The 25,426-nt window shown below is 40.5% G+C and overlaps 1 protein-coding gene and 1 pseudogene across 13 annotated transcripts in view; one reads left to right on the plus strand and one right to left on the minus strand.

Annotated features, from left to right (window-relative positions):
* The window catches only part of FOXP1 (forkhead box P1), a 671,570-nt gene that overhangs the window by 280,025 nt on the left and 366,119 nt on the right, over window positions 1–25,426 (plus strand). The gene's annotated exons all lie outside the window — the stretch shown is intronic.
* Window positions 6,414–7,950, minus strand: LOC136314021 (proteasome subunit alpha type-6 pseudogene; annotated as a pseudogene).

Consider the following 25,426-nt stretch of genomic DNA (forward strand, 5'->3'; position numbering starts at 1 on the left):
TCTTGGAAACATTTTATGACTCCATTGGTCAAGCTTTCATTGTTGCATTTCATACATCTTTAAAGCTCTTCAAAGGGACTTCCTCCTTTGTACTTACTCTGAGCTCAGCAGTAGGACATAAGTATGAAGTCTTTGAATTAAGGATCTCTGCTTCCTGGTACCCCTCCTGTGTAATTTGGTTATACATCTTCTTTTTTTTTTTTTGCAAGAGAGAGACAGATACAGGAAGGGAGAGGGATGAGAAGCATCAACTTGTAGTTGGGGTACTTTTTTTCATTGATTGCTTCTCACACGTGCCTTGACCCAGGGACTCCAGCCAAGCCAGTGACATCTTGCTCAAGGCGGTGCAGTGACCATGGGATTGTGTCAGTGATCCCATGCTCAAGTTGGCAACCCCACACTCAAGTTAGCAACATCAAGATTTTGAACCTGAGACACATTTTGTTGGGTGTAAAATTGTTGGTTTGCATTTTTCTTTAAGTATCTTGACTATGTTACTTTATTTTCTTCTGTCTGAAGTCATAAATCCAGCAAGTTTACTGAATACATTTTGGTTTCGGTCCTTTAGGCTCAGAATAGGCAAGTATTAAGTGTCCTCTTTGAACATGTAGTCTCAAGTTTTTGTTCTTGTTTTTGTTTTTAATTTCAGGTAAATTTTTTGAATTATAGTTTTGAGTAGGTGGACAGGTCTCTTCCTTTGATTTTCCTCTTAGGGGCTCCTATTTTCCACATATTGGATCTTCTTTACCTGTCTTCAGTATTAATACATTACCTTAAATCCCTCTTTTCTCTCTCTCTCTCTCTTTTTTTTTTTTGTGACAGAGAGAGGGGGGGTGAGGACTGATAGGGACAGACAGACAGGAAGGGAGAGAGATGAGAAGTGTCAAGTCTTCGTTGCTGTACCTTAGTTGTTCATTTATTACTATCTCATTTGAGCCTTGACTGGGGGAGGGGGCTACAGCAGACCGAGTGACCCCTTGCTCAAGCCATTGACCTTGGGTTCAAGCTGGTGAGCTGTGCCCATGCCAGGTGAGCCCGAGCTCAAGCTGGTGACCTTGGGGTTTCGAACTTGGGTCCTCTGCGCCCCAGTCTGACGCTCTGTCCACTGCACCACTGCCTGGTCAGACCCCTCTTCTCTTTATTTCTTTTTTTAGTTTCTTTTTTTTTATCTTTTAGCATCTTTAAGACATTTCTTGTATTTATTTACTCTTGTATCCTCCTAGTGTATTTCTCAATATTAAAATTATTTTTCCTGTTTTCCATATTGATTCTTTCCTTCCTTCTATATTTATAATACTGACTTATGTTATGTTTTCATGCTTTATATCAGGGGTCCCCAAACTTTTTACACAGGGGGTCAGTTCACTGTCCCTCAGACCACTGGAGGGCCGGACTATAAAAAAAACTATGAACAAATCCCTATGCACACTGCACATATTTTATTTTAAAGTAAAAAAAACAAAACGGGAACAAATACAATATCTAAAATAAAGAACAAGTAAATTTAAATCAACACACTGACCAGTATTTAAATGGGAACTATGCTCCTCTCACTGACCACCAATGAAAGAGGTGCCCCTTCCGGAAGTGCAGTGGGGGCCGAATAAATGGCCTCAGGGGGCCGCATGCAGCCCGGGGGCCGTAGTTTGGAGACCCCTGCTTTGTATCATATTGCTAATGTCTTTTAGCTCATTTTGAAATAACAGCTAAAAGACAATGACATGTCTTTGGTGTGTGCTTTCTTTCATTTTCTGTAGGATGTTTTTTTTCCTTTTTTCCCTCATAAATTTTTATACCATTTGATCTCAAAAGTTTTTTATTGCTCATTTTTATATGTGAGTAGTTTTTCTGAACTTTTAATAAGGTGATTTGATTTAGGAAGTTCTTCTAACTTCATAGAACTCCATATTCTGGTGTACTGTCTACTTCTGGCTACTACTGGCCTGCTTTACTGAAATACCTTGACAATGTCTCCTTGCCTACTTTTGGACTTTACTTTTTTGTCCTTCTGATTTTCTCTGCCCTTCCAATTTTGATTCTATTTCCAGAAGTTTTTCTCAGTGTGGAGTTCTGTCCTAGAATGGAGTCCTACCAGCTCAGTTTTGAGATGTCATATGCACTTGACTACTCCAGAATCTTCAGAATTTCTTAATGTGAGCCCTATGCACTGATTATAAAAATAGGAAGAACTTCCCCCACATTCAGCTGATATTTTAAATAGGCTCAAAACACTTTCTATTTAATATTTATTACAATTTTGGGATTCTTTTACTGAGGTCCTTCAATTGCCCTGTTGCTTCCCTCTGCTTCGTTACACACAGTCTGCTACTTTGTAGGACTTCTGGTCAGTGTTGACTTTTCCACACTTGTTTGTACTTTGATTTCGGAGGTAATACCTGCCCCCTACTTTTGTTGTGAATTTGTACCTGGGTTTTTGGTTTTACTCTCAGGTTGTTTTCTCTGTTTTTAGGTGGGGATTTGGGAAAATGCAAAAACTATGCTTTTATATTTACCTCTAATTTTTAAAAAATTTGATTAATTTTAAAAATTAAACACTTTACCCAACCCCTAACCCCCCCCCCCCCCCCCCCCGCAACCGTTAATTGTTCTCTGTATCTGTGAGCTTGGCTTTTGGTGGTGGTGCTTGTTTTAGATTGCACATATGAGAGACCAGACAATATTTGCCTTTCTCAGCTTGACTTATTTCACTTACCATAAGGCCCTGGAGTTCCATTCAAATTGTCAAAAATGGCAAGATTTAATATGTGTTGCAATTTCTTTACCTATTCAGCCATCATTGGACAGTTGTTGCTTCCATGTCTTGGCTATTAGTAAGTAGGGCAATATATATCTTTTCAAATGAGTGTTTTCATTTTCTTCATATAAATACCCGGAAGTGGAATTCTGGATCATATGGTAGTTCTATGCTTATTGCTTGAGAACCTTGATACTGGTTTTCTAGTGGCCTCACCAGTTTACATTTCTACCTGTAATGCTCAAGAAACAGTTCCGTTTCTTCACCTTCTCAGGAACACTTGTCATTTCTGTTCATTTTGTTTTTTTAATATTAGCCATTCTAATAGGTATGTGCTGATATCTTACTGTGGTTTTAATGTTCATTTCCCTGGTGGTTAATGATGTAGATAGTATTTCTTATGTGCCTTTTGGCACCTATCTGTCTTCTTTGGAAGGATATATATTCAGATCTTCTACCCATTTTTAATTGAATTGAGTTTCATTTGTTTTGGGACTTTTGTTGTTGTTGATTTGTTTTGCTTTTGAGCTATATATGAGGTGTTTTGGTGTTTTTTTTTTACATATTTTGTATAGTAGTCCTTGAGTCACAAATATTTTCTCCCATTCAGTGGGTTACCTTTTTATTTTATTGATGGTTTCCTTTGCTGTGCAAAAAATTTTTAGTCTGATGTAGTTTCACTTGTTTATTTTTGCTTTTGTTGCTTTTGTTTTTGGCATCAGATTAAAAAAATCATCACCAAGACCAATGTCAAGGAGCTTACCTCCTATATTTTCATCTAGGAGTTTTATAGTTTCAGGTCTTAAGTTCAAGTCTTTTATCCATTTTCAGTTAATTTTTTGTGTATGATTTAAGATAGTCCATTTTCTTTCTTTTCTATGTGGCTGTTTAGTTTATTTAATACCATTTATTGAAAAGACTCTCCTTTCCTTCCCCAATCTACAGTGTGTCCGTAAAGTCATGGTGCACTTTTGACCGGTCACAGGAAAGCAACAAAAGATGATATAAATGTGAAATCTACACCAAATAAAAGGAAACCCTCCCAGTTTCTGTAGGATGATGTGGCAGCATGTGTGCATGCGCAGATGATGACGTAACACCATGTATACAGAGGAGCAGCCCACGGCCATGCCAGTCGAGATGTGGACGGTACAGAGGAAAGTTCACTGTGTTCTGTGGCTCGCTAAATTCGAATCCGTGACCAAAGTGCAACATGATATCGGCGCGTTTATAACAAAGCTCCACCACACAGGAATAACATTCCTCGGTGGGATAAGCAGTTGAAGGAAACCGGCAGTTTGGTGGAGAAACCACGTTCTGGTAGGCCATCAGTCAGTGACGAGTCTGTGTAGAGGCTATACGGGATAGCTACCTAAGGAGCCCTAAAAAATCTGTGCGTGAGCCCACATCGAACTGCACTGAATAGATATGAAACTGGGAGAGTTTTCCTTTTATTTGGTGCAGATTTCACATTTCTGTCGTCTTTTGTTGCTTTCCTGTGACCAGTCTAAAGTGCACCATGACTTTACGGACGCACTGTATATTCTTGGGTTTTCTATCATAAATTAATTGACCATGTACATTTATTTCTGGGCTGTCTTTTCTGAACCTTTGATCTAGGGGTCTGTTTTTATGCCAGTACTGTACTATTTTAGTCACCATAACTGTGTAATATAGTTTGAAATCAGGGAGTGTGATACCTTCAGCTTTGAATATTTTGGGATTTTTTATGGCTCCATACAAATTTTAGGATTGTTTCTGTAATTTCTCTGGCAGATGTTCTTGGAATCTTGATAGGGGTTGCACTGAATCTGTAATATTGCTTGAGTGGTATGGACATGTTAACAATATTCTTTCAATCCGTGAACATTGGATTTTTTCCATTATTTGTATCTTCAGTTTCTCTCATTAATGTCATTTAATGTTCAGTGTACAGGTCTTTTACCTCCTGGAAAATTTATTCCTAGATATTTTATTCTTTTTGTAAGTGTAATTGTCTTAATGTCTCTTTCTGATAGTTCATTAATAGTATGTAGAAATGCAATAGATTTTTATGTATTGATTTTGTATCTTGCAACTTTACTGAATTTCCTTATTAGTTCCAACAGTTTTTGGATGGTGTCTTTAGGATTTTCTATATATAATATGTCATTTGCAAACAACAACAGTTTTGCTTCTTTCTTTCCAATGTGGATGCAGATTTTTTTTTCTTGCCTAATTGTTCCAGCTAAGATTTTAAGTACTATGTTGAATACAACTGGTAAGAGTAGGCATCCTTGTTTTGTTTCTCATCTTAGAGGAAAAACTTTCAATGTTTCACTGTTGAGTATGATGTCAGATATGGCCCTGTCATATATATGGCCTTTATTATGTTGAGGTATATTCTCTCTGTACCAGATTTGTTGAGATGTTTTTGTTTGTTTGTTTGTTTTTATAAATGAGTATTGAATTTTGTCAACTGCTTTTCTTCTAAGCATCTATTGAGATGATCATGTGACTTTTATCCTCATTTTTTTAAACATGGTATATAGCACATTGACTGATTTGTAGATATTAAACCATCTCTGCATCCTAGAATAAATTTCACTTGTTACTGATGTATAACCCTTTTAGTGTACTGTTGAGTTCATTTGCGGATACTTTGTTGAGAACTTTTGCATCTGTGTTCATCAGGGATACTGGCCAGTAGTTTTCTTTTCTTGTGACGTCCTTGTCTCCTTTTAGTATTAGGATAATACCGGCTTCATCAAATAAGTTTGAAAGAGCTCCCTCCTCTTCTGTTTTTGGAAGAATTTGAGAAGGCTTGGTTTTAATTCTTTTTTGAATGTATGGTAGAATTCACCTGTAAAGCTGTGTGGTCCTGCACATTTGTTTGTTGGGAGGTTTTTCATTACTGATTCTCTCTCCTTACAAGTAATTGGTCTGTGTAGATATTCTGGTACATCATGATTCAGCCTTGGTAAATTCTGTTTCTAGGAATTTATCCATTTCTTCTCAGTTGTTCAATTTGTTAGCAAATAGTTGTTCAGAGCAGTCTCTTATCCTATTTGTTTCTATGATATCAGTTATAACATCTCTTTCATTGATAATTTATTTGATTTCTCTTTTTTCCCTTGGTTTATATATAAATTTATCACTTTTGTTTATCTTTTCAAAGAACTAACTCTTAGTTTCATTGATTTTTTTATTGTCTTTTTACTCTCTTATTTATTTCTGCTCTAATCTTTGCTATTTCCTTCCCTCTACTAACTTAGGCTTTGTTGTTCTTTTTCTAGTTCATTGAGGCATAAAGTTAGGTTGCTTGTTTATGCTTTTCTTGCTTCTTAGGTAGGCATTTATTGCTATGAACTTCCCTCTCAGAACTGCTTTTGCTGAGCCCATAAATTTTTATATGTTACACCTTCATTTTTCATTTGTGTCAAGATATTTTTGGGATTTCTCCTTACCGCTTAATTTCTACATATTTGTAAATTTTTTAGTTTTCTTTATTTTTTTTCCACCTAAAACACTTTTTATTCATCTAGAGTCCTAACCACTTCAACAGCAGGAGGAGTGGGAGAGATTCCTTTTTCAATCCAGGGGCATTTATAATGTTGGTCTGTTGTTGCAAGGACACAGGCAAGTGGTGTCATGGATTTGGTAACCTTAAGTATAATGTTTAGTGTCTCTCAGCTAGAGCAATGAGGTGAGTATCAATCTCTACCTCTATAACAATCCTGAATTTAGGGTTTGCAACTGTAACTACTCCAACTTCTATTTCTTTTTTTTTTTTCTTTGTATCTTTCTGAAGCTGGAAACGGGGAGAGACAGTCAGGTAGACTCCTGCATGCGCCCGACCGGGATCCACCCGGCATGCCCACCAGGGGGCGACGCTCTGCCCACCAGGGGGCGATGCTCTGCCCCTCCGGGGTGTTGCTCTGTTGCGACCAGAGCCACTCCAGCTCCTGGGGCAGAGGCCAAGGAGCCATCCCCAGAGCCTGGGCCATCTTTGCTCCAATGGAGCCTCGCTGTGGGAGGGGAAGAGAAAGACAGAGAGGAAGGAGAGGAGGAGGGGTGGAGAAGCAGATGGGCGCTTCTCCTGTGTGCCCTGGCCGGGAATTGAACCCAGGACTTCTGCACTCCAGGCCGACGCTCTACCACTGAGCCAACTGACCAGGGCCACTTCTATTTCTGAATCTTTGAAATCAGTTCTTAGGACAGCTTACAGGTATGTAATCAGTATCCACTGTCTGTTCAAATGTCCGGTCAGAATTCTTTACTTTTTTGTTTTTCATGAAAGATACTTGATTTGGTTTGTTGAACTCCTGCTACAGTGGCTGCATGTGAACCCACTAAGAGCCTGCAGGATCACACTTGCACACCTGAGGGCCTTGTTCTTCATCTGCATCAATTAAAATTGTATGACAACCTGGAGGCCTCATTTTAGCATTCTATGTGAGAACTAACAGCAATTCTTTTACATGGTATGACAACAGGAGTCATGGCCATATTTGTATTTCCAGTCAGCTGCCTCATAGTGTGTCCTCTATACCTGGGACCTGCTGTCAGCTACTATTCCTGTCCTCACACAATCGATGTTTTCGGTAATCTTGAATAAGTGAGCCACTGTGCTGGAATCCATTAATCTGTCAAGTACATTCTTCTGTGTGACAATCACTGCACAGTCTTTCCTTCTGACAGCTGCTGATGTGAGGCCACCGAGGTTAATAGCCTTAGAAGTGGTCCTGGCCAGTTGGCTCAGTTGTAGAGTGTCGGCCCGGCATGTGAAAGTCCGTGTTCGATTCCCGACCAGGACACACAGGAGAAACACCCATCTGCTTCTCCACTCCTCCCCCTCTCCTTCCTCTCTGTCTCTCTTTTAACCTCTCACAGCCAAGGCTCTATTGGAGCAAAGTTGGCCCGGGCACTGAGGATGGCTCCATGGCCTCCACCTCAGGTGGCAGAATGGCTCCGATTGCAGTGTAGTAATGCCCCAGGGGGGCTGAGCATTGCCCCCTGGTGGGCATGTCAGGTAGATTCCCAGTCAGGTGCATGCAGGAGTCTGTCTGTCTGCCACCCCCACCCCCACCCCCCGCAGCCAGCTTCTTAATTCAGAAAAAAAAATAGCCTTAGAAGCGTATTCTACTTGGTAGAGCCAGCTCTCAAGTAAAACATGATAATGTGGTGGTCAGACCAGTGCTGGGACCACAGGACATATTGGTGCTTCCACTGCTTCAAGCATGGTTTCTGGGCTCTGCAGCTCCGGTACTAGGTGTACCAGTTTCCTTTATGTGATTAATTTTTAGTTTTATACCATTGTGGTCTGAAAATATGCTAAATATGATTTCATTTTTTTGTAAATTTATTTAGACTTGCTTTGTGACCTAAATTATGATCTATTTTAGAAAATGTTTCTTGTGCAATTAAGAAGAATGTGTACTCTGTTGCTCTTAGGTAGAATAGTCTATATCTGTTAAATCCTTCTGATCTAACGTCATTTTAGGTCAATTTTTCTTTATTGATTTTTCTCTCTGGATGATATATCCATTGACGTAAGTGGAGTATTAAAGTCCCCTATTTTTGTAATGCTGTCTATTTCTCCCTTTAGGTCTGTTAATACTTGTTTTGTATACTTAATGCTACTATGTTGGGTAAACTTTATTTCTTTATTTTCTTTTTTGAATGACACTTTTTTACTATGTAACACTTTTCTTTGTCTCAAAGTGTATTTTGTCTGTTATATCTACTTAGGCTTTCTTTTGTTTCCATGTGCATGGAAACATCTTTTTCCATCCCCTTACTTTCAGTCTATGTGTCCTTAGTCTAAATTGAGTCTCTTGTAGGCAGCATATAGACTTTTTCTTCCCGTTCAGCTACTCTCTGTCTTTTGGTAAGAGAATTTAATTCATTTACATTTAATGTAATTATTGTTAGATCTGTGCTCAGTGCAATTTTGTTAGTTGTTTTCTGGCTGTTTTTATAGTTTATGATCTTTTATACTCTCAGGCTGCCCCATGTTATGACATTTAATAGATCTAAATTTTGTGAAAGAAGATCTCTGGCTGGCTGGATCATTTATTCTAAATGTTTAAACTATCACAACCAAGAAGATTAATGAAGTCACATTCCAGCTGATCAGTCAGCACCTGGTTGATGCTCAGGTTCTAGAAACCCAGTCAGCCATAGGTAAGGTTTTTGAGAACCGAATTAAACCGTTTTAAATGGCCATTTCAAAACTATCGGATTCTCTTGGTCAAAATGGTAGCTGCCTTGATTAGCAGTAGACAAAATTAGGCATTTTCTTCTCTCACACCACCACTGCCCTAAGAAATTGTATTGAATGCAAATTTTAAGCAGAATTCTGCCAAAGGGACAGAGATGTATTAGGGAACAAGCCTAGAGAAGTCATTCAACTTGTTTCTTTAATGTCTGAAGTCCTTTTTGCTGCCCTCACATACTCCAGGAGATATCTCATATGAAAAGTTTACTCTAAAGAGCAAATAATACTATTTTGATGGCAGAATTGGTCAACTTTCTAGTTGAAAGGTAACAAGGCTCTTCCATAGTACCAAATGAGATCTGTACTCCTAGTGTAGTTCTAAAGATATGAGGCTCTTAGGTGTTGGCACACAATCTTTTCAGTTAATCGTGTGTCTTGAATACTGCTTATTTTACTAATAAAAAAAAATAATGCCTGACCAGGTGGTGGTACAGTGGATAGAGCATCAGACTGGGATGCAGAGGACCCAGGTTCGAGACCTTGGGGTCGCCAGCTTGAGCGCGGGCTCATCTGGTTTGAGCAAGGCTCACCAGCTTGAGCACAAGGTCGCTGGCTCAAGCAAGGGGTCACTTGGTCTGCTGTAGCCCCCCGGTCAAGGCACATATAAGAAAGCAATCAATGAACAACTAAGGTGCCACAACGAAGAATTGATGTTTCTCATCTCTCTCCCTTCCTGTCTGTCTGTTCCTATCTGTCTCTCTCTCTGACTTCCTCTGTCTCTGCCACAAAAATTAAAAAAATTAACATTTCTAATACTAGTGAATGAACTTTCTGCTATAGTTTTAAATAACAGTAATTGAGATACTTGTATGGCCTTCTCTCATAAATAGAAGGATGTGAGAAGGTCCTGGGAGGACGTTTCTTACTCTAAGAAATGTATCTACACTTTGGTAATAAAAACATCAATGCGCAGCTGATTTTGAAAGAGCTATTATAATTAGCAAAAGAGAGTTAAATTAGAGGTACTTTGAGATTCATATATAATTTGTCATCAGTAAACATACTCGTATATATAGATTTACATATTATAAAATTGAGCTATCCTTCACAGGAGACCATTTGCTCTCTTTATAACTGAGAAATTGGTGATCAAATGTCGTAATTTGTCAGTACATATTTAAACATAGTTCGATTCTGTTGCAGTTGGCCTAGTGAGAAGAAAAATGAGTGACCTCTCTGCTTGCAGCTGGTAGACCTATTTCAATACAGTGAGTCAGCCTCACTTTTCTCTTTGGAGAGACAGCATGGCTGTCACTTCCTCCCTTACAACTGTCCCCGTGTTGATTTTTTTGAGTCATATCTTCACAAGCATTTCTGAAGATACCCTTTGTTTTCTCACCTCTGGTTTGTCTTTACCTGCTTTCATCTATATTGCCCTGCTGTCTCTGACTTTGGGAGGCAGTACAGTATGATGGTTGAGACATCAGCTTCTAGCATGGACAGTGGGATTCAAATTCATGCTATGCCATTTCTTACCTGGCTGACTTGGACCTACTTACACTGCGAGACCTTATTTTACTCCTCTGTTGAATGGGAATGCGGACAGTGTGGTGCTGTGCCTGGTACATATGAAGTGTTGCTTTCTGATGGTTTCTTCTCGTCCTACTGCTGCTCTTAGTAGTTTGGTTTGTTTGGTTTATCATCTTTTCACACGCCTTTCCTGCAGATTCCTTCAGATTCAAAATTCATCCAAACCCTCCTCTACCAGACATCCTAGCACAGCCCACCTTTTCTAATTCCCACAGCCTTCGTTTCTCCCTTCCCTCAACCTCTAGTGCAGTTAAGGGATTTGCTTAAAACTTACCCTAATATTTGCCCACCTATGACATGCAACTTGTGAGCATGACAAGAAAGCCTCTTGCTTTTGTTACATTTTATTTGGACAAACTGGAATCATGTGCCCAAACACCTGGCTCCAAACTCTTCCTTCCTTCCTTCCATCCATTAAAAACACATTCTCCCCTCTTGAAAAACTATCACAGATTTTGTGTGTGGAGCAGCAGAACACTATCAGCTCTGTCATCATTATAAACTAAACTTGAAACCCAGCTTGCGGCCAGGCATCTGTGGGGGGGCATCATTGGGAGTTTTATTGTAATTATTATTGGATTGTTGTTTTTCATCTGGGTTTCTTTTATGCTTTCCACGTGGATTTCTCAACCATTAGGTACACACAGTTCAATCTTTCTAGATGCAGACTCCTTTTTATTAGCAGTGGCTCTACTTTGCATTGCGTTACTGGTTGTGGGGTGACTAGTAGCAGAAGATCACATTGCGGTATGCAGTGAAGAAGAGAGTAATGGTCCCTGGCCAGCTGGCTCAATGGTAGAGTGTTGGCCCAGTAAGTGGATGCCCTGGGTTCAATTCCTGGTCAGGGCACACAGGAGAAGTGCCCATCTGCTTCTTCACCCCTCCCCCTATTGCTTGTCTCCCTCTCCCTCTCCCTCTCCCGTAGCCATGGCTCAATTAGAGTGATTTGGCCCTAGGAGCTGAAGATGGCTCAATGACCTCTACCTCAGACTCAAAGAGCTCAGTTTCTAAGCAATGGAGCAACACCTAGATGGGCAGAGCATCACCTCCTAGTGGGCTTGCTTGGTGCATCCTGGTCAGGGCACATGTGGGAATCTATCTCTGCCTCCCCTCCTCTCACTGAATTAGAAAAAAAAGAAAAGAAGAGAGTAATGACATATTACATGTACACTGGCCTCCTTCTGCTAATGTGTGCCAGATTGCTTAGTATCCACTTCTTTAAAAAAAAAAGGTGTAAGGAAAAGAAATAATTTTGCTCTGGCCCAGTAGCTCAGTTGGTTAGTGTTGATCTAATGCGCCAAGGTTGCAGGTTCAGTCTCCTCTCAGAACGCATACAAAAATCAATTAATGCCTTGGCTAGTTAGTGCAATTGGTTAAGAGCGCCTTCCTGAAACTACAAGGTTGCAGGTTTGATCCTCAGACACACACGGGAAGCAACCAGGAATGCACAGCTGAGTGGCACAACGAATGGTGCTTCCCTTCTCCCTCTTCTCTCTCTCCCTTCCTCTCTGTTTCTCTAAAAATCAATAAAAACTAAGCCCTGGGTGGATAGATTGGTGGGTTGTAGTGTCGTGCTGGAGCATGGAAGCTCCCGGGTTGATTTCCTGGTCTGGGCACATAACAGGAGCAGCTCCGTGTTCCTCTTTCCCTGCCTCTCTCTCTCTAAAACAAACAAACACAAAAGACTCAATTAATATAAATATAATATTGAAAATATAAATAGAACTGTATATAAATTAGTGCATATGCAAGTGCTAGAAGTTATTATAAACTTAGTATCATTTCTGCTCTTCAGACTGTAATGCATCATAGAATTTTCACACTGGAGGGACCCAGGGCAGCATCTCACTCTAGTCCAGCTCTCTCCTTTGACTGTTAAGACATTGATACCAAGACCCAGAGTCAGATGACTGGTGTAAGGTCAGACAGCCAGTCAGTGGTCCTGTTAGGACAGGATGCCTGTGGCCTGTTGGTGATGCCAGGCAATGGGGGCACTGATGTGCAGTACGAATTGATGGGGGGGGGCTAAACTTTAGAAGTGCATTTCTTCATATTCTGATAGGTTGAAGTTTAGGGGAACATGTTTTATTGTCCAGATTCTGTGAGCACACATCTCCTGTGCTCACTTTTTGGCCAACTTCACTGGCAGAATCCAGGCAAATGTCTCTGGCCTCCTGGACGGTTCTACCAGATGCTCTGAGGAGTCTCTCCCTGCCTCTAACACAAGGCTGTTGTCGCTGCCCCCCCCCCAACAAACACACACCTGCTCAGCTTTGAGCATGTTTTCTGTTGGCCTTTGTTGCCATAGGACAGAGTTGTCATATTGTATTCTGATTTTTCTTCCCTGATTTCTCATATTCATTTCCAGGTCATAGTAATTCTAGAAACTTGTACCAAAATTAGCATTTTTTCTTTATCTCCATTCCTGTGCTATGTGAGGTCCCCATCACCTCTTGGTCGGACAGCTGTATCAGAGTCTTTCTTGTACTTCTTTTTTTTTTTTTTTTTTTATTTTAATTTTTTTTTTTATTTTATAATTTTATTTTTTTAATGGGGTGACATCAATAAATCAGGATACATATATTCAAAGATAACAAGTCCAGGTTATCTTGTCGTTCAATTATGTTGCATACCCACCACCCAAAGTCAGATTGTCCTCTGTCACCTTCTATCTTGTTTTCTTTGTGCCCCTCCCACCCCCTATCCCTCTCCCATTCCCCCCTCCCCCCCGTAACCACCACACTCTTATCAATGTCTCTTAGTTTCACTATTATGTCCCACCTACGTATGGAATAATACAGTTCCTGTTTTTTTCTGATTTACTTATTTCGCTTCGTATCATGTTATCAAGATCCCACCATTTTGCTGTAAATGTTCCGATGTCATCATTTCTTATGGCTGAGTAGTATTCCATAGTGTATATGTGCCACATCTTCTTTATCCAGTCATCTATTGATGGGCTTTTTGGTTGTTTCCATGTCCTGGCCACTGTGAACAATGCTGCAGTAAACATGGGGCTGCATGTGTCTTTACATATCAATGTTTCTGAGTTTTGGGGATATATACCCAGTAGAGGGATTGCTGGGTCATAAGGTAGTTCTATTTTCAGTTTTTTGAGGAACCACCATACTTTCTTCCATAATGGTTGTACTACTTTACATTCCCACCAACAGTGTATGAGGGTTCCTTTTTCTCCACAGCCTCTCCAACATTTGCTATTACCTGACTTGCTAATAACAGCTAATCGAACAGGTGTGAGGTGGTATCTCATTGCCGTTTTGATTTGCATTTCTCTAATAGCTAAAGAAGATGAGCATCTTTTCATATATCTGTTGGCCATTTGTATTTCTTCCTGGGAGAAGTGTCTATTCATATCCTCTTCCCATTTTTTTATTGGATTGTTTGTTTGTTTGTTGTTGAGTTTTATGAGTTCTTTGTATATTTTGGATATTAGGCCCTTATCTGAGCTGTTGTTTGAAAATATCATTTCCCATTTAGTTGGCTTTCTGTTTATTTTGTTATCAGTTTCCCTTGCTGAGCAAAAACTTCTTAGTCTGATGTAGTCCCATTCATTAATTTTTGCCTTCACTTCACTTGCCATTGGAGTCAAATTCATAAAATGCTCTTTAAAACCCAGGTCCATGAGTTGAGTACCTATGTCTTCTTCTATGTACTTAATTGTTTCAGGTCTTATGTTTAGATCTTTGATCCATTTTGAGTTAATTTTTGTACAGGGGGAGAGACTGTAGTCCAGTTTCATTCTTTTGCATGTGGCTTTCCAGTTTTCCCAGCACCATTTATTGAAGAGGCTTTCTTTTCTCCATTGTGTGTTGTTGGCCCCTTTATCAAAAATTATTTGACTATATATATGTGGTTTTATTTCTGGACTTTCTATTCTGTTCCATTGGTCTGAGTGTCTATTTTTCTGCCAATACCATGCTGTTTTGATTGTCGTGGCCCTATAATAGAGTTTGAAGTCAGGTATTGTTATGCCCCCAGCTTCATTCTTTTTCTTTAGGATTGCTTTGGCTATTCGGGGTTTTTTATAGTTCCATATAAATCTGATGATTTTTTGCTCTATTTCTTTAAAAAATGTCATTGGAATTTTGATGGGAATTGCATTAAATTTGTATATTGCTTTGGGTAATATAGCCATCTTGATTATATTTATTCTTCCTAGCCAAGAACAAGGTATATTCTTCCATCTCATTATATCTTTTTCGATTTCCCTTAACAATGGTTTATAGTTTTCATTATATAAGTCCTTTACATTCTTTGTTATGTTTATTCCTAAGTATTTTATTTTTTTTGTTGCAATCGTGAAGGGGATTATTCTTTTGAGTTCCTTCTCAGTTGTTTCATTGTTGGCATATAGAAAGGCTATTGACTTCTGTATGTTAATTTTGTATCCTGCGACCTTACTGTATTGGCTTATTGTTTCTAGTAGTCTTTTTGTGGATTCTTTGGGGTTTTCGATGTATAGGATCATATCATCTGCAAAAAGTGATACCTTTACTTCTTCTTTTCCGATATGGATGCCTTTTATTTCTTTGTCTTGTCTGATTGCTCTGGCTAGAACTTCTAGTACCACATTAAATAAGAGTGGAGAGAGTGGACAACCCTGTCTTGTTCCTGATTTAAGGGGGAAAGCCTTCAGTTTAGTGCCATTTAATATGATGTTAGCTGATGGTTTATATGGCCTTTATCATGTTGAGATATTTTCCTTCTATACCCATTTTGTTGAGAGTCTTAAACATAAAATTGTGTTGTATTTTATCGAAAGCCTTTTCTGCGTCTATTGATAAGATCATGTGGTTTTTGTTCTTTGTTTTGTTGATATGGTGTATTACATTAACCGTTTTACGTATGTTGAACCATCCTTGAGATTCTGGGATGAATCCCACTTGATCATGATGTATTATTTTTTTAATATGTTGTTGTATTCGATTTGCTAGTATTTTGTTTAGTATTTTAGCATCTGTATTCATTAGAGATATTGGTCTGTAGTTTTCTTTTTTTGTGCCATTCTTGCCTGGTTTTGGTATGAGGGTTATGTTGGCCTCATAAAATGTGTTTGGAAGTATTGCTTCTTCTTCAATTTTTTGGAAGACTTTGAGTAGAATAGGAACCAAGTCTTTGAATGTTTGATAAAATTCGCTGGTATAGCCGTCAGGGCCTGGACTTTTATTTTTGGGGAGGTTTTTAATGGTTTTTTCTATTTCTTCTCTACTGATAGGTCTGTTTAGGCTTTCTGCTTCTTCTTGACTCAGTCTAGGAAGGTTGTATTGTTCTAGGAATTTATCCATTTCTTCTAGGTTGTTGAATTTAGTGGCATAAAGTTTTTCATAGTATTCTACAATAATTCTTTGTATATCTACGGTGTCCATGGTGATTTCTCCTCTTTCATTTTGGATTTTGTTTATATGAGTTCTTTCTCTTTTTTCCTTGGTAAGTCTTGCCAAGGGTTTGTCAATTTTGTTGATCTTTTCAAAGAACCAGCTCCTTGTTCTATTAATTTTTTCTATAGTTTTTCTGTTCTCTAATTCATTTATTTCTGCTCTGATTTTTATTATCTCCTTTCTTCGGCTGGTTTTGGGTTGTCTTTGTTCTTCTTTTTCTAGTTCCTTAAGGTGGGAAGTTAAGTGGTTCACTTGGGCTCTCTCTTGTTTGTTCATATATGCCTGAAGCGATATGAACTTCCCTCTTATCACTGCTTTTGCTGCATCCCATAGATTCTGATATGTCGTATTGTCATTTTCATTAGTCTGTATATATCTTTTGATCTCTGCACTTATTTCTTCTTTGACCCATTCATTTTTTAAAAGTATGTTGTTTAGTTTCCACATTTTTGTGGGATTTTTTTCCTCTTTTTTGCAGTTGAATTCTAGTTTCAAGGCTTTATAATCAGAAAGTATGCTTGGTACAACTTCAATTTTTCTGAATTTGCTGATATTGTTTTTGTGGCCCAACATATGGTCAATTCTTGAGAATGATCCATGTACACTGGAGAAAAATGTATACTCAGTCACTTTGGGATGAAATGTCCTGTAGATGTCTATCATATCCAGGTGCTCTAGTGTTTTGTTTAAGGCCACTATGTCTTTGTTGATTCTCTGTTTGGATGACCGATCTAGAGCCATCAGCGGTGTATTGAGGTCTCCAAGTATGATTGTATTTTTGTCAGTTTTTGTTTTAAGATCAATAAGTAGCTGTCTTATATATTTTGGTGCTCCTTGGTTTGGTGCATATATATTAAGAATTGTTATGTCTTCTTGATTCAGTGTCCCCTTAGCCATTATGAAATGACCATTTTTGTCTCTAAGTACTTTTCCTGTCTTGTAGTCAGCATTATCCGATATGAGTATTGCTACACCTGCTTTTTTTTGGATGTTATTTGCTTGGAGTATTGTTTTCCAGCCTTTCACTTTGAATTTGTTTTTATCCTTGTTACTTAGATGAGTTTCCTGTAGGCAGCATACAGTTGGATTTTCTTTTTTAATCCATTCTGCTACTCTGTGCCTTTTTATTGGTGAGTTTAATCCATTTACATTTAGTGTAATTATTGATACTTGTGAGTTCCCTATTGCCATTTTATATCTTGCTTTCTGTTAGTTTTGTGTCTTGTTTGATCCTTCTCTTTCGTTTTTCTATCTTTTGTTTTTATTTGGTTGTATTCCATACATCTTTCCTCTGTTGCTATCTTTTTTATCTCATGTGCTTCTGTGGTGGTTTTTTCAATGGTGGTTACATTTGAGTAATGAAAAGGGTCCCTACCCTGTTCATTGTAGCGAACTATTTTGTGAGTACTTTTGCACTCCATCGTCCTTTGCTACTGTTAATCTCCGTCTTCTCCCCCTCTTTCTTTTTGTTGTTGTCACAGTTTAAATTTGGTTTTATTGTGTTCTTCTTGGAGCTTTTACTTGTGGCTCTGTTTTTTTTTTGTTCTTTGTATTTGATTGGAGTACCCCCTTTAGTAATTCCTGGAGTGGGGGTTTTCTGATGATAAATTCCCTCATCTTTTCTGTATCTGTGAATGTTTTTATTTCTCCTTCGTATTTGAAGGATAGCTTTGATGGGTATAGTATTCGTGGCTGAAAGTTCCTCTCTTTCAGGACTTTAAATATTGGGGTCCACTCTCTTCTAGCTTGTAGAGTTTCTGCTGAGAAATCTGATGATAATCTAATGGGCCTTCCTTTATATGTTGTATTCTTCTTTTCCCTGGCTGCCTTGAGAATTTTTTCTTTGCTGTTGGTTTGTGTCAATTTCATTATGATATGCCTTGGAGTAGGTTTGTTGGGGTTAAGAAAACTTGGAGTTCTGTTTGCTTCTTGAACTTGAGGCTTTAGTTCTTTCCACAGGCTTGGGAAGTTCTCATCAATTATTTGTTTAAGTATGTTCTCCATTCCATTTTCTCTCTCTTCTCCCTCTGATATACCTATTATTCTTATGTTATTCTTTTTGATGGAGTCAGATAATTCTTGTAGGGCTATCTCATTTTTTTTAATTTTTGAGTCTCTTTCTTCTTCTCTCTGTTGTGCCTCAAGTTGCTTGTCTTCTATTTCACTAATCCTCTCTTCTATCTGACCTGTTCTATTAGCTAAGCTTGTTACTTCGTTTTTCAGCTCATGAATTGAGTTTTTCATCTCTGTTTGATTTGTTTTTATAGTTTCAATTTCCTTGGACATATATTCTTTGTGTTCATGGAGTTGTTTTCTGAGCTCCCTATATTGCCTTTCTGTGTTTTCTTGTATATCTCGGAGGATTTTTAGGATTTCTATCTTGAATTCTCTGTCATTTAGCTCCAAGGTTTCCAATATATTAAATTTTTTCTCCATAGATTTTTCCTCATCTAGCTGTGGTACCTCTCTTTCTTTTGTATCCATGATATTCGATTTTCTCTTCCTTAATGGCATCTGAGGGTGGTTTTGTTGATAGTATTAATGAGATTTAATAAAGAATAAAAAGTTAAAAAAAATAAAAAAATAACAAATCGAAAAGAGTTGTTTTTTTAAAAAAAAATTAATAATGAAATAAAGAAAAATAAAATAAAATAAAAATTTTTTAAAAAAGGAAATTATTCCCCCCCTCTTTTTTTCCTCTCCTCTCCTCTCCCCTCTTTCTTGAGAAAATCTTGTGGTGGACTGTGAGTTATAACAAACAATGCCTGTGATGGAGGGCCTGAATTGGGGAAAAGTAATAAAGGGGCAAAAAAGAGAGAAAGAGAAAAAAAAAAAAAAAGAAAAAAGAAAAAAAAAAGAGCGTATGGACCCACAAAAAGCAAATAAGGAAAAAATTTGGGTCAAGAATAGAATGATTTGCTTTTAGGTGTTGGTTTTCTAAGAGTTATGATGAGAGGAATAAGAGGAAAATGGAAAAATGGGGGGACAAATTAAAAACTTACTATTGTATTTAGTGGAACAAGAACTAGATAATATGGAGAGCCAGGGATGGGAGCACTGCTAGTGAGTTAAAAAGGTGAAGTAAAAACCCCCCAAAATGCCACAAACATAGGTTTGAGTCCCAAATAATTTAATTTGTTTGTTATTGAGGTTTGAATGAGAGGAGATGTAAAGGAGAAAGGAAGAAACTAATATAGAGGGAGAAAAGAAAGAGAGAGAGAGAAAAAAAGAGGCAACCACTAAAAGAAGAAAAAAGAAAGGAGAGAGAGAGAGAGAGTTAAGGGTTTTGGAGTGCAACCCTCATAGAGAGAAAGGAAGAGAAGAGAAATGATAATGGGAGATGTAACACTTATGGGTAGTGTAGTTCAAGGAGAGGAGAGAGTAAGACCGGTAGAGAGTTAATCGGCCAAATTGGAGGAGGAAAAAAAAGTCTCAAGAATGAAGATAAGAGAAACAAACGAACAAATATAATAAAATGGGATAGGTTATAAAGTCTGCAGATTATTCTTGATTTTGAGAGGTTATCTTCTTGCTTTTTCTTTTCTCTCCCTCTTCCTGGTCGGTGACTCTGTACCCCGGGTTCTGCCCCTTTGGCACGCTCAGGTAGAGGTTTGCAGTTGATAAGTCTCTATGGCAATGTCATGTATTGTGCTTTATTCTCGTTGGGAGTCGAGGCTCATTAGCATTTATAGGCTCCGACAGTGAGAGAGTCCGTGTTCCTGGAGCCTTTCTCCTAGTCTTTCCTTCCTCAATTAGTAGCCTGATAGTCCAGGTATGGGGTTGCTGCTGCCTCTGCCTGGATAGTAAGAGGCTCAAATTGCTGGCAACTCCCCACTCTATTTCCACTCAGCACAGGGCTCTGGGTAAGGCTCAGTCAGTCAGAGCTGCTAGCATAATCAGGCGGGCTTTCCGCCCACTCGAAGACCTCTGGCTCTGCCACTCTATCTGGTAACACAAGCGGGCGCCCACTTCCGGGGCGCTTGGAGGAAACTCTCACTCACTGTCTGCAACCAGGATATCCGGCCAGCAGTCTCACGCTCTGAGTGAAACCCCCAACCGCAGGGAAAAGTTGCAGCGTTGGAATTGAGTCTCGCTCCGTCCCCGTGTGCGGCTTTTGCAAGGCGCTGGGGCGGCCCGAGATTCCACTTTGGCCCACACAAAGGCCCCTGACTCTGCCCCTCTGTGCGATAACACGGGCGCGCACTGCCGAGGCACTCGGAGGAATCGCTCACTCCTTATCTGCGCGCGCAAACCAGGATATGAGGCCGGCCGCGGTTCCCTCTGAGTGAAACAGCCTCCAGCACGGAAAATCTCCACCCTTGGGATTAGTTCTCACTCCCTCCCGTGCATGGCTTTCCCAGGGCGCTGGGGCTGCCCAGAGACTCTGCCCTCAGCCCACAGAAAGGCCTCTGACCCTGCCTCTCCGTGGGGCAACACGGGCACCCACTTCCGCGGCTTAGGAAGAAATCTCTCTTCCACTAACTGCGCACCGACCAGGAGACCGGGTAAAATGGCCGCTCCGCTTGTCTTTCTTTGTTTGGGTTTGGCGCGAGTGTTAGCTTGTATTGCCCGGGTTGCCACAGGATCAGATTTTCCTCGGCTTGGATCTCTGAGCCACAGCCTGGTTCGGCCGTTTTTGCTGCGGCGGCCTGGATCTATTCACCCCCTTTGCCCGCCTCAGTTTCTATATTCACAGTTACCAGAGAAAGCCGCCCTGTTTAGGTTAGTGAGGAAGGCGGAGCATTTCTTACTCCCTATTTCCTTCAGGGTTTGGTTATATATTTAGCCAATTTTTCACTCAATCATACCTTTGGGTGTATTGCGAAGAATCTGGAAGCTCCAAGTATAGGTTTTTCTGTTTCTGGTTGAAGATCTTGTTGAGTTTTGGGGGAGATTTATCGGTATCGCTTCCTACTCCGCCATTACTCTGACGTCATCCCCCCTCTTGTACTTCTTTATTCTAGTTTAAGCACAGTCCCAGTTCTTTGTCACCACCGCTGGTGATCAGCCCCGGTTGCACTTGGGTCACTTTGGAATATTAAGACTTTCTGAGTTCCAGGCTCCAGGTCCATAAATGGATGATCCCGTTAGGGTCAGGCACAGCTCTGTGTCAGCATTTCCAGAAGCTTTCTAGAGTTCTCATATGTACCTCCAGAGCTGAGAACCACTGCATGGCCAGTTTTCTATAACACACTACTGATGGGTCACACTATTGCTCATTATCACTGTGTTTTGAATTCAGTCCTCACTCCGTCTGTGGCTCGTGAGACGTTTCGTTGGATTCTGACCCCTCCTCTAGGCTCCTCTGTGGCCACTGCTTCCTGGTGTACTTCTGTGCCAGTCACTAAGAATAGCTCCTCTCCCTCATGGAACTCAGAATGCCTCTCGATGCCTGTGTCTTTGCACCTGTGGTTTGCTCTACCTGGCTCCCCTTTCTGCTTTAGAAAAACAAAACTTACATGTTCTTCAAGAATATGACCTCCATTATATTCTCTTTCCTACCAGGTCATCACTTATTATATACAGTATGTTAATAGTCACCTGCATTCTAGACTGTCTTGCCTCTTCAGATCAGAGCTGCTCAATCGAAGTTTCTGCGATGACGAAATGTTTTACAAGATCCAATATGTTTAGCCAGTGTGTAGCTAGTTGTCACTTGTGGCTCTTGAGCACAAAAAAGTGACAGCTAAGGAACCGTATTTCTAGTTTTTCTTTAATTGTAATTAAAATAGCTATATGTGATTTAATTAAAATATCCTCTAATGACGACTGTTCTGGACGGCACAGACCTTAACTACGAGCTCCTGAGAGAAGGGACAAAGTTTTATTCTTTTTATGGTCCATGAGCTAAACAGCCAAACGAATACTGTAGAAGCTGTATCAATCAAAAATGGTTCATTCTCTCTCTCTCTCTCTCTCTCTCTCACACACACACACACACACACACACACGCACACGCACGCACACACGCGCACAAAAGTTCTACCTAGGAGCAGAACACATGATCACACTTGACTGCCACAGAGACCTCCTGACCCCATTTTACAGATGTGGAAATTATTGAGGATCAGAGAAGTTAAGTGACTCCGCCAAGTTATAATTGTGCAAAATAAGATTTGATTACATCTTTTAATTACCTTTAACTACATTGTAAACAACGAATTTCTTCTGACATTTTTAATTCTGGGTTTTTGAAAATATGAATCCTGGAAAAAAAAATGTTCTGTGGTCCAATTTGTCATTTCACATTTCCAGAGGTTGGCTTTTACCTTTCGGTCACTTAAGTGACATCATTTCTTGAGTCTTGGACTGTTGTTGGCTGATACCAGGGTTTTTTGTTTTAACACTATTACCGAATTGGCCACAGGGAGATGACAGGTGTGTCCCGTGACAGCTGTGCTTCTCTACTAGAGATGTTGGGAGTTTAGGGTGGGATTATCAGAGCTGGAGTTCAGCAGAAAAGGAATGGCAGTAGAGTTTATCTGAGACTTTAATGGAAAATCATCTCATAACCTGAAAGCCTTTTTCTTGGACAGTTTCAATTAGGGTACTCTTAGTAGGGAAAGGGTAGATAGTGAATTTTAATTCTTATTTTTATAAGACATCTAGTTGAGCCCTGGCCGGTTGGCTCAGCGGTAGAGCGTCGGCCTAGCGTGCGGAGGACCCAGGTTCGATTCCTGGCCAGGGCACACAGGAGAAGCGCCCATTTGCTTCTCCACCCCTCTGCCGCGCTTTCCTCTCTATCTCTCTCTTCCCCTCCCGCAGCCAAGGCTCCATTGGAGCAAAGATGGCCCGGGCGCTGGGGATGGCTCTGTGGCCTCTGCCCCAGGCGCTAGAGTGGCTCTGGTCGCATCATAGCGACACTCTGGAGGGGCAGAGCATCGCCCCCTGGTGGGCAGAGCATCGCCCCTGGTGGGCGTGCCGGGTGGATCCCGGTCGGGCGCATGCAGGAGTATGTCTGACTGTCTCTCCCTGTTTCCAGCTTCAGAAAAATGAAAAAAAAAAAAGAAGTCTAGTTGATTAAATCCTTATAGCTTCCTTGCTCATTCTGGTTTCTTTCTTTCTTTATTTTTTTTGCACTGTATAATGACCAAAAAGGTGATTTTACTTCCAGGGAACATAAGATTTTTTTTTCAAATTATATCTCAGTCATTCACATAAATATCAGCACAATAATGTTTTGTGTGTCTTCGAGTTGTGAACAAATCGGCACAGATGCAGTGTGTGTGACTTCATCTTGCTGAACAGTTGTAGTGGGAGAGGAACTGAGATTATGTACTGAGGAAAGTTGATTTGTGAAGTAACCAAAGAATTGTTGTCATTAAGTTTGTTTCTTAGAATTTATTAACTGTAATTGTTTAAGAAGCTATATTATAGTTTTAAACTTAAAACTAGTATATTGTCAATATATCTCAAATAAAAAATAAGTAGATGTATCAAGTGCCTTTAATAGAATGGGTGTGCAGGTTACCAGGAGAAACTATTAATTAGAGCAGGGGTCCCAAACTTTTTACACAGGGGGCCAGTTCACTGTCCCTCAGACCGTTGGAGGGCCGGACTATAAAAAAAACTATGAACAAATTCCTATGCACACTGCACATATCTTATTTTAAAGTAAAAAAAACCAAAATGGGAACAAATACAATATTTAAAATAAAGAACAAGTAAATTTAAATCAACAAACCGACCAATATTTCAATGGGAACTATGCTCCTCTTACTGACCACCAATGAAAGAGGTGCCCCTTCCAGAAGTGTTGCAGGGGCCGGATAAATGGCCTCAGGGGGCCGCATGTGGCCCGCGGGCCGTAGTTTGGGGACCCCTGAATTAGAGCATTACAATGGAATGAAAACATTGCTGTATCAAAACAAGTTCCACTATATGCCAGTGGAACAAATACTGGAGCATAGATCTAAAGAGGGGTTCAAGAGTGGTGCCAGGAGGACATGGTGCGGATGTCTGAGCTATGTGGCACAGGTGACTTCTCCAGAAGAAGGGGAGGTGAGCGGTGGGGGAGGCCGGCTCTGCACAAAGGCCAGGAGATGAGTTGACGTCAGGATGTGCGTTTGTGTCTCTTGGTGGGAGAGTGGAAGTGAGGGAACAAGCAGCAGCCAACATCGAGAAGAGCCCACTCAGTACCTTTGGACATTTCAACCGGCTTTCTGGGTCTTACGAAGCTAAGAACTTTCTAAGCAGAGGTGGGATCTGCATCTGGGTGCGGCGCAACATTAAGAGTTCACATAAAGTTTGAGATGCATCTCAGTGTCAAAAGTATTAAGATATGGTGAGGGAAGCTATCTGGGAATGGAGAAAACTTAGCAAACTTACATTTCTCAAGATTAGTGCCTTCTGTATGGGCTTGCTGGAGGAGAGCAAAGCAGGAAAGAGCCCTGAGGAGGCCAGTGAGGAGGCCACGCAAGGCTCTTGTGTGGGCTGCTGAGTCTTGACGAGGACCCCGAGTCAGGGTGGAGCTGGCTTGGATGTGGGCTGCAGAGGAGCAGCACTAGGCTTGCCTGCACAGCACTGGCCTCACCTACTGGTGGAGGGTGGTCACTTCGTGTGGGAAGGGCATGTGAGGAGAAGCAGTGGAGGAAAGGGTTTGGTGACAATGGAGAACAGGTGTCCCCGGTGGAGCACTGGAGAGGAGAAGACAGGGCCACATCCCGAATGCAGCCAGGGGGCTGAAGCAGGAGACTGAGCGCCAAGCAGCCCTGGCAGCAGGGTGGTGAGGATTGAGGAGGTGTGAGAGGTGAAGGTGAAGAAGGGAGGTCAGAAGTGTAGGCAGCTCTTTCTAGAAGTCTGTGAAAGGGACATGGGACTAAGAGACAAACCTGCGTATTTTATTTGATAACAGCTATCTGGAGATCTCTCCAGAATCTTTTTTGTGTGTGTGTGGCAGAGAGAGTCAGAGAGAGGGACAGATAGGGACAGACATCATGAAGGGAGAGAGATGAGATGCATCAATTTCTAGTTGCAACACCTTAGTTGTTCATTGATTGCTTTCTCATATGTTCCTTGACCGTGGGCCTTCAGCAGAGCAAGTAACCCCTTGCTCGAGCCAGCGACCTTGGGCTCAAGCTGGTGAACTTTGCTCAAACCCGATGAGCCCGCGCTCAAGCCAGCGACCTCAGGGTCTCGAACCTGGGTCCTCCACATCCCAGTCCAACGCTCTATCCACTGCACCACTGCCTGGTCAGGCTCTCCAGAATCTTTTACTTAAATCTTACTGAAAAATTTAAAAATCAGAAAGTTAGGTGTCTTTCTAACAGCAATGTAGAAGCTCTTTGGAGGTAAGCAGGACAGAAATCTGGAAGCAGTAGAGCCCCAAACAAAAACAACAACATCGTCATAGTGGTCGGGGCTTTTGGTGTGAAGAGTCAGCTCCACGTAGCTCGAAAAGCTGAGCTCATCGCGGTATGCAGCATGTGTAGTGTTTGGAAATGAATGTGCTTGACAAAGATTTTTATCAAAACGTGAGGGCAA

Source organism: Saccopteryx bilineata, chromosome 10 (genome assembly GCF_036850765.1).
Source record: "Saccopteryx bilineata isolate mSacBil1 chromosome 10, mSacBil1_pri_phased_curated, whole genome shotgun sequence".
NCBI classification, from domain to species: Eukaryota; Metazoa; Chordata; class Mammalia; order Chiroptera; family Emballonuridae; genus Saccopteryx; species Saccopteryx bilineata.